At 40.6% G+C, this 14,372-nt stretch overlaps 1 protein-coding gene and 1 pseudogene across 3 annotated transcripts in view; one reads left to right on the top strand and one right to left on the bottom strand.

Annotated features, from left to right (window-relative positions):
- The window catches only part of DMD (dystrophin), a 1,674,912-nt gene that overhangs the window by 437,298 nt on the left and 1,223,242 nt on the right, over window positions 1-14,372 (bottom strand). The gene's annotated exons all lie outside the window — the stretch shown is intronic.
- On the top strand, window positions 13,062-13,549 carry LOC114203242 (protein lin-28 homolog A pseudogene; annotated as a pseudogene).

Here is a 14,372-nt window from a genome sequence, read left to right as displayed (position 1 = left end):
AAAAAATAAATCACAAGAACATGCTCTCAGAATACAGGGCAGGCTTTTCCAAGAAAGGCTGGTGACAAGCTTATAACATTTTTCGGTCTACTCCCTCCCCCACTCTCTCTTTCAGTCTTTATAGTTCTCATTTCTGTGCTGATTGAGGAAATCACAGATCATCTGCATTTGAGAACTTCTGCCTGTACACTACTTAATGGAATGCTTTGCACATTGTAAACCCTCAAGAATGTGCTCGAATGAGTAACCACACTGCGAATTGAGCCATTCACAATGGTGTGCTACTAACTCTGGAACTGAACAATGTGGTCATTGCAGTATACTAAGTGTCATAAAAACTTACAGAAAAGAAACATTTTATATGGAAGATAGTGTATTCTCCATTATTTTAGCAATAATACTGAAGCATATAAAGTCATGCTGTGACTTTGTAGAAAGCTGTGCCCTAGTAATTTAGAAGGACACACTGACTCCATGTTGATTGGCTTGGAGGTGGGCTTACCATGTTGGTTTGTTTCTTTTTAATTCTCACCTGCCAGTCTGAGAGTTTTCTTTAAAATGGTAATGATACAAATTAATCAATAAGGTGTTATGGGGATTTAATGTAAAAGGAACGAAAAAAAATCCAATTTCCAAACTGCCAGATCTATTTAGCACATGTCATAGTATAGCTTAACACACGGTGCATTAACAAAATATAGGTCAAAGTTAAATTTTATAAAGATGGAGAAAACATAGTCCTCACAAAACCTTTCACTGGAATAGAAAACTTCACGTTTTTTTGTATATTGGCAACCCAGACCCTTTAATTAAAACAATTCTTCCTAATGGTCTGCATCTAATCAGGTATAGTGGAGTATTAATAAAACATGTTTTACATTCTCTGGTTTGCTTTTTAATGGATATTTCAATGGATTGAATTCAAAAGCAGTCAATTTACATTGTTTCAACAAGAACAAGTTTATTTTGCTTTACCAATATAGAAACAGCTATGTTATTTTTTTTTAAGATAACTTAGTATTTAAGGGTAAGATTATCAGAATATTAAAAACTAATCTGATAAAGAGGGATGATAGTTGCATGGATACGTTATAAAGCAAAAATAGCAAAATGTTAACTGCAAAATATGGGTGGTGGGTATATAAATGCTCACTGTAAAAGTCAGCTTTGATGTATGATTAAACATTTTTATATTAAAAGGCTAGAAAAAATAATCCAGAATTGAAAATATATCCTTATGTATTTTTTTTAAAATTTTTTATTGTTATGTTAATCACCATATATTACATAATTTGTTTTGGTGTAGTGTTCCATGATTCGTTGTTTGTTCATAACACCCAGTGCTCCATGCAGAATGTGCCCTCTTTAATACCCATCACCAGGCTAACCCATCCCCCTACCCTCCTCCCCTCTAGAAACCTCAGTTTGTTTTTCAGAGTCCATCATCTCTCCTGGTTCGTCTCCCCCTCTGACTTACTCCCCTTCATTCTTCCACTCCTGCTATCTTCTTCTTTTTCTTTTTTCTTAAAATATGTTGCATTATTTGTTTCAGAAGTACAGATCTGGGTGATAGACATTGGGGAAGATATGTGCTACGGTGAGCGCTGTGAATTGTGTAAGACTGTTGTATCCTTATGTATTTTTATATCGGTGCCACCATTTTGTTGCCTTTTCCTTTTCTGGAAAATGATTATTAGCCATTTAACTTTGAAATATCTGAGCAGCAGCCTTTTGGGGCATGCTCATCTTGTTTGACTTAATGACTGAGATGCCCTGTGGACCAGAAGTCTATTCTACAATTTGAGATTACTTTGAATAATATATAAAAATTAGTTGGGCTAGGGCGCCTGAGTGGCTCAGTCGGTTCAGCGCCTGACACTTGACCTCAGCCATGATCATGAGGTCATGATCTCAGGGTCGTGAGACTGAGCCCCGAGTTGGGCTGTGTGCCCAGCATGGAGCCTGCTTAAGAGTCTCTCTCTCCCTCTCTCTCTGCCCCACCCCCAACTCATAGGCATGTGCTCTCTCTTTCTATCTCTCAAAAAAAAAAATTAGTTGGGCTGAGAAGGGGAGGTTAAGTGGAAGGTCTTCCCAGCAGAGAGAAGTATGGAGACAGAAGGAGAGTAATGTCCCAGTAGCCCTGAATTTTTTGTTATATTATCTCCCTCAGAGGGATTCAAAGAAATGGGGTCATGGAGAAACTACGTCGTGAATGATCTTGAATGCTACTCCAAGGATTTACAGTACTGAAGAGTTTTAAGCACAGGTATGGAGGTGACAGGGTCAGCCTTCATGTTAAAAGATGACTCTGGCTGAGGAAATGAAACTAAATCCAAGGAGACCAGTGTAGAGGCTACTACAGTTTTCTGGGTGAAACTAATAGCAATAACATCATGGACAAGAATCATAGTACCTACTCTTCTTGGTTGCATTTTACATATCTGTCTCTCTCTGTATGGTAATCTCAGTAAAGTTGCAGGTTACAAAATCAAGATACAAAAATCAATTGTGTTTCTTTACACTAATAATAAACTACCTGATAAGGAAATTTGAAAAAAACAATTCCATTTACAGTATCATCAAAAAGAATAAAACACTTAGGCATAAATTTATGTAGGGAAGCAAAAGACTTATACACCGAAAACTACAAAACATGAATGACAGAAATTAGAGAATATACCAAAAAAAAAAAAAAAAAAAAAAAGGAAAGACATCCATGTTCATGGATAGGAACACTTAATATTGTTAAGATGTTCATACTACCCAAAGCGATCTACAGATTCAGTGCAATCCCTATCAAAATTCCAATGGCATTTTACATAGAAATTGAAAAAAAAATTCCAAAATTCTTATAGAACCAGAAAAGACCCTCAATAGTCAGAAAAATCTTGAAAAAGGTGAATAAAGCAGAGGCATCTCACTTCCTGATTTCAAAATATATTACCAAGCGACAGTAATTAAAACATGGTATGGTACTGGCATAAACATATATAGAGCAATGGAACAGAAGAAAGAGCCCAGAAATAAATCCATACTGATCTACCACAAGAGTACCCAGGATCTACAATGGGGAAAGGATGGTTACTTCAATAAATGGTGTAGGGAAAACTGTATATCCATGTGCAAAAGAATGAGACTAGACCGTTATCTAACACTATACAAAAAAAATCAACTCAAAATGGGGGTGCCTGGGTGGCTCAGTCAGTTAAGTGTCCGAGTCTTGATTTCAGCTCAGGTCCTGATCTCAGGGTCCTGGAATCGAGCCCCGTGTCAGGCTCCACACTCAGTGGGGAGTCTGCTCGAGAGTCTCTCCCTCTCCCTCTGCCCCAGCTCTCTCTCTCTAAAAAAATTTAAAAAATCAACTCAAAATGATTCAAGATTTAAATTTAAGACCTGAAACTATAAAACCCCCAGAAGGAGACAGGAGAAAAGCTTCATGATGTTGGTGCTTGGCACTGATTTCATGGATATCACACCAAAAGCACAGGCAACAAAAGCAAAAATAGACAAGTGAATAATCTCATTTACTCCTTTCAGCTAGCCAACACAGAAATTTTAGGAGGAAAGCAAGGCTAGAGAAATTAAGAAAACTGCCCGAAGGCTACAAGATTTGAATCAGGTGTGTTTGATTCCACAGCAATAAAAATCCCAAAATGAAGGATATTCCCAGAGAAAAGTGTATCAGGAGAGACTTTAGGACATAGAATCAGCAATATTTCATGCCCGAGTATAAGTGTATACAAAAGACAGAAGTCAGGCTGGACCCAGAGGGTTCTGTCTTAGAAAACTGGTAAATGATGGTGTCTTTTTCTGAAACAGGGAATAGAAGTGAATGTCCACATTTGCTAGGGATTTCAGTTTGGGACATGCTAATTTTGAAATGACTGTGGACAGGTATAAGTCTCAAAATATTTAACATCTGCTATAGCAAAAGCCCAACCAATCAGAGCAGATACTAGCTAGTACATCCTACCTGTGCTTATCAGTAAGTAGCAGCCCTGTGCCCTAAATACAGAGGTTCACTGGGGAATTGCAGACATACATATGGAATGGCCCCCAAGAGAGAGATGCAGGAAGCAGATAATGATTTGGGACTCATCTGTTTATAGGTACTAAATGGAGCTTCTGACGAAGATGTGATCCTGGAAAGGGTGTGGGATGGAAAGCAAAGAAGGGCTGAGGATGGGGTCTGGGGAGCATCCATACTTATGGAAGAGGCAGAGCATGAATCATCTGCAAGAGAGACTGCAAAATAGGCAGATAGGTCAGATTTGAAAACCTGGGCAAGAGGATGTCAAGGAACCAAAGAAGGAAAGAATTACACAGAGAAGTTGAGTCAGGCGATTTGGCAAGGGGGAGGACATTGATTTTCTTAGTGAAAGCAGGTTGCCTGGCAGGTAGGAGTGATAACCAGATAACATGGGTTGAAAGGGACTTGTGGGTAAAGAAGGGGACTTAGCCAGCCGTGCCACTGTTTCACAAAGATCTGCCACGAAATGGAGAGAGGCGAGGTGACACTGGAAGGGGATGGGAGACGAGTGGTGTTGAGGTTGAGAAGTGTGTATGTTACCTAAGAGGAAGGGCAATAAAGAGTAAACTGACAGCAAAGAATCAGCAGGAAGGTGACTTCAAAGCCAGGGTGGAAGGGAATTCTGATGGAACAAAGCTTGGAGGAGATGGCATTCAGAACCGAGTTACACTCCCATCCTTTCCATATCCTACTACTCACACAGCAGCCAGAGTGATTTTGTAAAAATAAATAAATAAATAAATAAATAAATAAACAAATAAATAAATAAATAAAAATAAGCATGACTCACAAAGTTATCGGCTGTTTTCCCAAGGAGAATGTAAACTCTAGAGGGTGGGAACCTGTTGGCCACGCGAAGGACAGGGAGAGGGCAGACACTCAGAGGGAAGTAGCAGGAGTGAAGAGGAGGTTGTGTCTGAAGGGGACGCCATGAATCCCTAGGCTCCTGTGCGCGTTTTGCGGAAATCACCCCATGTTAGGAATTTGAACGTCTTTCCTTTGTGACTGTGGTAGATCCGCCTTGCTGAACCAGTCTAAGAAATTGCTAATTACTTCATTTCTTTCTTTCTTTACACAATGAACAACTCAATATTTAGTTTTTAAAAAAATTTCTTCCTCCTTACTCATCCCTACCTCCAAAACCAATCTTGGCCTTTTTCCAAAGTATCCCTTATGACTGCCACGAACATAAACTGAACCTCAGTTTTGCTGGTGCTAATTTAGCCTACGAGAAACTACTGACCAAATTAAACCAAAACAACTCTTTAGGCCCCATTATGTAGGAGAGTTTCCTGGACTAAAATTTTAAATAATGTTTTAAGTAGTGGTTCACTGAGTATGGTCCTTGACCAGCAACAACAGCATTCCCTGGGGATGAGACAAAAATACGAATGATCAGTCCCCACCCAGCCCTAACTGAATCTGAAACTCTGGTGGTGGGACCTTTCAATCTGTGATTTAACAAATCCTCAAGTAGTTGTGATGTATGTTCAAGATTCACCTAAAATAATGAATTTATGGCCTATAACTGACTATATCTAGAACACAACTATGCTGGGGGAATAAATAAAATCTGGTTTTCTGTTCATCAGAAAAGGTCAAATTCAAGAGCCAGAGAAATCTCAGGACATGGATTAGATAAAATACATGTACAATGTGATATAAAGTAAAAACGCGACTGAAAATGAAGAGAACCTGAAATGGCACATCATGGCTGAAAGTGTATTTTGAGAAGCTATGTATGTGCTAACTCTCAGAACTCTTCTTTCTATGTGCTAGTTGGAGGGGGTGATTTATCTCTGACACAACTGCCACGTGCATTTATATTAATATGAAAGGCTTCTTGTAATGAGAAGGTAACACCTTGCATTTAGTACACTCATTTCCAACGTGAGAGAAATGTCTTAGATGAAAATGCTACCCTCTGAAAATCTTCCCCTGACGATTCCTGTCTGCCTTCTTGATAGTGGAGGAGTTGGGGCGGGGCAGGCGGAGTCTTCTGGATAGAAGTCAGAGCTTCTCCAGAGACAGGTTGACTAGGTTATCACCACAGAGTGCCCACGTACCAGGAATCTCAGGATCGAGAAAGTTTGAGTCAAGACATCTCTCAGAGGCATTCTGAGAAAGTGAGATCTGTATATGCACCTATCTGAGAGGACTAGGGGTAAAGAGCCACGGAAAACAAATTGACCAAGAATGTATTCATTCAAAGGAATGTTGTCCTTTAATGTAGTGAGTAATGTTACAATTTAAGAACTAAACTCCTCCTTTGAAACTGCCTTTAAAGAGTTTTCAACAACATAAGAAATTCTAGAAGGTATCTAATTTTTTAAAGAATTGATTGCATCTAGGTCTATTTATTTTATAAACCAAAAGAAGTTTAAATTTAAATCTTGTTTCAAAAAGATTTTTATTTTTAAGGAATCTCTACACCCAACATGGGGCTTGAACTTGCAATCCTGAGATCAAGAATTGCACGCTCCACTGACTGAGCCAGCCAGGCATCCCACCATAAGAGGCTTTTAAGACTATTGCAAAAAATCAAAACCACCCTCAAAATGGGAAAAGTTGCTAGCACTGAAAACATTAAAAAAGAAGAAAGCACAGCACTGCAAATCCCCTGAAAAAGGAGCACCAAGATAGTCGGAATGGTAACAACGTTCCAGAAATAATTCCACAGCCTCCTAAGCCAACTCATTAGAATTCTAATTGACACATGAGACGTTTTATTTAAAAAAATCAGTTGTATTACTTTAGTTGTTTATTAAAGCACGTATTTGTAACTATAATTAATTATGGAGTAGTTAATGCATGCTGGCAAAGCCAGTCCAATCATTCGGAAGAATGTCTCATGTTGGCTGTGAATGTCTTCTCTCCTTGGCCTCCTCAGCTCCTGGGCCTCCTTTGTGGGCTCCTCTCCCTCCTCTATTCTGAAGGGTCGGTGAAGCTTGGGCTTTTTTTTTTTTTGTACATTTTTTCACTTTTCTTTGTACATAGACACAGCCCTGCAGGTATTCCCAAAATTTCAATTATTGTTTTGATACAGATGATCTCCCAAATCTTTACTTCTTGCCTAATATTCTATGTGAATTTCCAAGCCACATAGCCAAGTGCCCAGGAATATTCCCTGAATTTATGTTCCTTTTAGAAATTCCCCAAACTGTACATATCCTAAATCAGTGTTTTGTTTTTGTTTTTGTTTTTTGAGAGAGAGACAGTGAGAGTGAGGGGGGTAGGGGTGGGGGAGGGGCGACAGAGGGAGAAGGAGAGAGAGAATCTCAAGCAGGCTCCATGCCCAGCGCAGAGCCCATTGCAGGGCTCGATCCAATTCCATGATCCCATGTCCCAGAGATCATGACCTGAGCTGAAATCAAGAGTCAGATGCTTAACCGACTGAGCCATCCAGGTGCCCCCTAAATCAGTATTCTTGAAGTTGGTCCCTCACCAGCAGCAGCAGCACAGGAGAACTTCTTAAAACTGTAAATTCTCTGTGCCTGTCCCAGACCTCCAGAATTAGGAACTCAGGGGGCAAGGCCCTGTCATCTCCATGTTAACAAGCCTTCCAAGTCATTCCAACGGAGCTAATGTTGAGAGCTGCTAAGGCATACGAGACACTCTACAGCCCAGAGCCTGCTGAAATCATCCAAACTATCCAATCCTAAACTTGCCCAAACTTGCCTTATCTGCCCCATCCGTTCCTTCCCAGGGAAACCACAATAAGGGAGAAATCATGCTTTCTCCTTGGCTCCTTCTGCCTCCTGAATGATCCCCAGTACTTCCCCTTAGAGCCCTGTGAAGTGTTGCACGTCTCCTACTCCTGGGAACTGTGAATAATCAATCTTCTTTCATGGCAATGACTTGTCTATGCCATCACTTGGTCACCTCTATAAATTAAATCCTGGGTACAAATAAAACACTGCCCCTCCTAACATCCGCTAAGCCTTGGGTTCCCTACTATAGTGAATGCCTCCAGCTGTCCAACCAGAAACCTTGGCTTCTTCCTTCACCTTAACCCTTCACATGAATGCATTACATAACATGGCAAAGTTCAACTTCAAACAACAGCAACAACAAAAACAACCAAACCTTGCAACTAATTCACGTCTCTCCAGCACTTACGTCACTGTGTCCCACCTAGCTTTCATCAGTAGTCTAGCAAAGGATATTTTTGTCTCTGAGTTCTCGCCCCTCCCACTTCAATGCAGTTTTCCTTTTATATGAAGTTACTCCTCTGCTAAACAAACAAACAAACAAACAAAGTAGCTGTCCACTGCTACCCAAGGAAAAACTAAAAAACCCTTTCTGGCGCTGGCTCACTTTCCAGCTTCATCTCTCCCCATCCAAACTCCAGTTTTACCAAGGAGCAATCATCTCAAAATCACTTTCCTATGACTTCAGAGTGTGCACAGCATGCTGCCCAGCTTAGCACGCTCCTCATACCTCCTTCACCTTACCTGAGAAACTCTTTTTTTTTTTTTTTAAGATTTTATTTATTTCTTTGAGAGAGCAGAGAGCACAAGTAGGGAGGGTTGAGTGAGGGGCAGAGGGAGAAACAGACTCCCCGCTGAGCAGGGAGCCTGATGTGGGGGAGGGGGTGGTGGTGGTGGTGGGGGGTTGATCCCAGGACCCTAAGATCATGACCTGAGCTGAAGGCAGATGCTTAACCAACTGAGCCACCCAGGCACCCCAAAACCCAAATTTTTGATATCCGGGAAGACTTCCCTAATCCCTCAAGGCTGAGCTATTTTACCATTTCCGTTCCCATCTCATGCCACTTCCTGCCATCTTCCATCCTTTCTGGAGATGCTATCCTTATTAAAATCAGAAAAGGAAAGCTGGTAGGAGTTAAAGGAGGAAGGAACCGCAGGTGAGAAGAGGCGTGGGGGGGGGGGTTGGAAATAAGTTCCTGGCATTCTTAACTGAAGGTCTGAAGGCATTTCCCATAAGTCAACTGTAATCAGTTTCACAAATCACCTTTAGCACGAATGGCATGTTTGTCCATTTATTTTACCTGATGTTTTTCTCTAAGTAGACTCATATTGACCCATTTTGTTGGACTTAGTCTCATTCTGAGCAATGATATCTTAAAATCAACTGCTTATGGTATTAGCTACATTTTGCTAAAACACATTAAATGAATACTTAATTATTAAAATTTGTAAAAGCATCCAACCATGTACCATGTAATAATACTCCACTTTCATTACTCTAGTGGGAAGTGAACACTTGGGGAAAGAATTATTATAAACGATAAGTAATGCATGCAGGCATATTAAAAATTAAATTAGATAGCTTAGGAAATTAATTATAATTTATAATATTTCCCCCATGGTAAATTTACTCCAAATCCCAAACATCTGAATTATAAACTAACTTTTGGGGAAAAAAAAACTACTTCTAAATTGGAAGGCACCTGATAATTGATACATACTTAGCAAATGAACAATTGAGTTTATTTTGCTGATTCACAATTCACAAGTCATCTCGAGGTCAGGTTTCTGATTGCTCATTAGTGGCTATTTTCCAGAGTTGATACTTCAATTTTACTTTGAGTGGCTGCAAATGATTCTTCCAATGCAAAAAAGGTCCCAGTGGCCTTGCAAAGTTAGATAAATAGGTTTACCTGAAAATCAAGAAGGACTCTAGCTACAAGGGCATTTTCTGGTTAAGTCACTAAGAGTCAAGTAACTTTCAAGAACTTAACAGATGTGACATATATTTTCCGACTAGTGTTTCCCTGATGTACCCCCATGGATAGACTAAACCAGGTTTCCATTTAAAAAAAGGTTTTCATTCTAGTTATCAGTTTTAGTTTGGTATCTTGTTCTTAATTTTGTTCTTAAAGACTGTTTTCTTATCACAAAGTTCTCGCAATATCGCCAATACCCAAACAAAGACATGCTCGAGACAGTATTCTCACAAGTAATAAGTGACTATGGTTTTTGTGCTTCTATAACAGGCTTGGAAAATGACCTGTATTTTGCATTATGTGCATCATAAACTTCTAATTGCTCTTTCAGAGTATTCCATAAAAAAGAATGTCTGACATTCTTTAAGAATAGTACGGCATTAAAACTGAAGCCCTCGGAGATGGTAAGATAGAATATTTAAAATCTGTAGACTACATTTGGAAATGTTCCCATGGCTAGCAGTGAAGAATTACTTATCATGAATGTCTGGAAGTCTTTTTTTTTTTTTTGGATTAATGGAAATCTCTAGAACTGTTCTTTCTAATATGGTAATCATTGGCCACCTATGGCTACTGAGCACCTGAAATGTGGCTGGTCTGAACGGCGATGTGTGGTAAGAGTAAAATATATTGGAAAAACATATTCCATTAATAACTTTTATAATGATTACATGTTACAGTGATAATCTTGTAGGCATATTAGATTACATAAAACATATTGTTGCAATTAACTTCACCTCTTCATGTTTACATTTTTAGTATAGCTCCTAGAAGATTTTAAGTCACATTATATTTCTATTGGCCAGAGCTGCTCTACAGAAATGAAGAGAACAAGGATGGCTCCCTAGATATTCTAATTTTCATTTTGTAAGTCAACAATTTATTAGATAATTTTCTCTGACTTGATGACAATCAGAGACAAAGCCTGTGGTGGAGGTGTTTGGAATCAAGGGTCTCTATTTCACTGAGTGCTATTTTGGGTTAGTTTAATAAATCTATGACAGTGTAATATGATATAAATTATTTTTGTACTTTATTAAGTTTGTAAAAGTCACCAAGATAAGCATTTTGTGATTAATATACTATAAAATAAATGGCATTACCAATATAGAAATCTGATCTTTTAATCATCAAGTTTATACATAATATATTTTTGACAGAAAATAATTAGATGCAAGCAAACAATAAACAGTATTTTTCCCCAGGGGAGATTCTCTTCCATCATATTCAATTTCCTCCTCAAATTAACTCATTTTAAGAGATAGCAAAATAGATTCAAATTTCTTATTATATTTCTGAATTTTTTTTCTTCTGACGGTGAGAGCAAAGTAGATTGAGTAAACTGACAGATGGTATTGATTTTGCACACCATTTATTTCTGGGCTTATGGCAAGTTCTACTGAAGTAATTCCTCTCAAGGAGTTTATCTCAGTGAATGAAATTTGCACTCAGCCTTTAAAGCCCAACTCAAATGTCCCCTCCTCTAAGAAGCCTTACCGGATCCCACTGGGCAGTTATCCACTTCAAATTCTGCTAAAGCATATGCCTTGTACATACTCCTCTTACTCAATTTCCCTTCTCTTTCCCCAACTGGCATGTGAGTTTCCTGATAACATGACTGAAGTCAACCCAAGTCCTATTCATCTCTGAATTCTCAATGACTAGTCCAGTACCTGGCATACAGTAGACACCTGAAATGTGTGTACATTCCAGTTTACTCAGTGAGGTGGCATTAATACTGCTAAATATTAAGGACAGTGGGTTTGACAATAAGTCTAGTTTAAAAATGTATAAATGGATCCTAGAAGTATCCCAATGAGGAATTTGGTGACTGCCATTTCTCAATAATATAATAACAAAGTTAATATTTGGAGATAATTTATAAGTAAAGATAAACTTTGAAAACTGCCACACAAAGAGGTGATAGAATCATAAGAGATCTTCTAACCACCAAAATAAATATGTCTTATAAATGCAATCATTTTGATTGTGTTTCCGGAAAGGATTACCCAAAGCTCTTTTTTTTTCACCATGATTATGTAATTATAATGGTTTAGATTGTTTGTACATGTCCAGCTGGTGTTTTATTAAATTCTCCTCATCACTATTTGTTGACTAAGTCTACCTGTGATTACATCTCTAATGATTTTGAGCAGAACCTCTCCAAACTGATTTTCATGAAATTTCCCAGGGGTTCACAAAAAACGTTCTTGGTGTTCATATTAGTGAAGGTAGTAATGTCTGTTCTTGAAAAACTTTCTGCGTGTGCATGTGCATGTGCATGCAATTTAATTATATATAGTGAAATGACAATGCCAAATACATGGCGGGAAGGACCAAAGCAGTGTGCACATGACTCAGCTCCTCCGTTGCTTTAATTACTCAACACTGTTAGCTACCATGTGAATTTTGACTGCTATACTTGTCTTAAATTTTCTTTATCCTTATAACCTATATCCATATTTGGATCATTGGTTAAAGACAGAAGCCATCAGTAACACTGATGTTGAAATACAAAAAGTTACTGAAAAAACTATAAAGAATAATAATTCTGCATATTTTCCTCAAGATGATCTTTAGAGGAAACTGATTTGTAAATGGCATATATACATGATCCAAAAGAAATTTTTATTGCCCCCATTTTACAGATGATGAAATTGTGGCATATGGTCTAAGTCCCTTGTCCAGGGTCAGAAAGATAGCTGGTAAACAGCTGGAGAGGAATGTGAACCCGGGATGTCTACCTATAGAGTCTTCCAAGTGGGATACGACACAAACACAGAGGTTCTCAAAGTTGGCTTCCCATTAGAGTTACTTGAGCAGCTTTTAAGAATTCTGACATCCAGGGTGCCTGGATGGCTCAGTTGGTGAAGCGCCTGCCTTCGGCTCAGGTCACGATCCTGGAGTGCTGGGATCGAGGCCCCCATCGGGCTCCCAGCTTAGCAGGGAGCCTGCTTCTCCCTCTACCCCTCCCCCCTGCTTGTGATCTCTCTCTCTCTCGGATAAATAAATAAAATCTTAAAAAAAGAAGAAGAATTCTGATGTCCCGCCACCAGAGCCCATCAATTAAATAAAAAATCTCAGAATGGGTGCTGGGGAAGATGGAGCAGCCTCTTCTCCGAGCCACCCCTTTGCCTCGGGACTTCTCTGGGGTAAGCAGCCGTCAGACCTGGGACCTGGGCCACAGGCTCAGCTGACAACCCCAGGCTCTGTGTCAAAGCAGCAGTTTGCAGGTGGCTGCGCCAAGGTGCCGGAGGAGGCGTGGGGATGCTGCCACCCTGATGGCAGAGGAAAGGGCAGCTGTTGCACGGGGCTGGCATCTCTAAGGGCTTCAAAGTGCACATGGGCTTCAGCTTCCTGCCCATGACCGCCTGTGTGGGGTCATGCTTGCCCCATCCCCCCACTAGGAGGTCTTTGGGCACCAGAGCAAGCTGCACCTGCAGGGCTTCCAGAGCATGAAGGAGGGTCAGGCAGTGGAGTCCTCCTACAAGAAGTTGGCTAAGGGCCTAGAATCTATGTGGGTCACGAGCCCTACTGGGGTATTCTGTGCTGAGAGTGAGAGGTGTCTCAAAGGCAAGAATGGGCAGAAGCACAAATCAAAGGGGGACAGGAGCTACAACTGTGGAGATCGAGACCACCATGCCAAGGAATCCAAGCTGCCACCGCAGCCCAAGAAATGTCACTTCTGCCACAGCAGCAGCCATATGGTGGCCCCGTGTACCCTGAAGGCCCAGCAGGCCCCCAGCTCACAGCGAAAGGCAGCCTACTTTCGGGAAGAAGAAGATGAAGAGATCCAGAGCCCTACCCTGTGCCCAGAGGCCCAGCACTAGCTACTGTGGGTGATGGCTAGCCTTTTGTGATCAGGACATTTTGAGGGGCAGGCATCAGTGGGCAGAGTGGAGAAAGTGGGGACAGTGTGGGTAGGGGGCAGCTGGATCTGTCCTGTATCTCAGGCCAGGGTCCACAGCATCACCCCCTCTTCCCTCCTGGCAGCGTGGGGGGGAGGCCACTGAACTCCAACCACGCTCTATCCAAATTGCTCCTGGGGGTTCTGGGGAAAATCCCTCCCTGCTGAGCTTTACCTGAGTCTCTGTCCCCAGATCTCCAGCTTTTGAAAGTGGCCTGGACAGGGAAGTTGTTTTCCTTTCGAGTAAGGAGATGTCATAATAATGGTTCCCATGCCAGAGTGTAAAGACTAAGCATGAGACCAGATGGACGGGCCCAACCCACGAACTGCTACGTTCTGTGGGAGGCAGTCTCTCAGGGGTAAGGCAGGGTTTTTCCACATTTTGTCTCACAACCCACTCTGGGGATAGGGTGCTGGGGACTGTCCGGAGCAAGGGGTTGTGACAGCAGCTGCAGCAGTTGTTGGGGGAATAGCTGCAGACCTGCTGCCCTGAAGCTGACTCCCACCCAATTCTGGGTCAGTAGATTTTTATTGATCTGCTCCCTTGGATACCTGCACCGTGGGCCCCACTTTCTCCAGGAGGCCAACGGCACTAGCTGTGTGTGAATGACGTGTCTTGTGCATTTTCACTTTTTTTTTTTTGTAATATAAATATTCTGGGTTTGTAAAAAAAAAAATCTCAGAATGAAATGGTGCTCAGCTGTTGCTCAAAATGTATTTTTCCAAGATATGCTTGAAAATGTCAA

This window comes from Eumetopias jubatus, unplaced genomic scaffold (assembly GCF_037043125.1).
Source record: "Eumetopias jubatus isolate StellerSeaLion01/CBP00866 unplaced genomic scaffold, mEumJub1_p1.0 scaffold_11, whole genome shotgun sequence".
Taxonomy (NCBI): domain Eukaryota; kingdom Metazoa; phylum Chordata; class Mammalia; order Carnivora; family Otariidae; genus Eumetopias; species Eumetopias jubatus.
The sequence above is the reverse complement of the archived record's forward strand: the minus strand, read 5'-3'. Positions and strand labels throughout refer to the sequence as shown.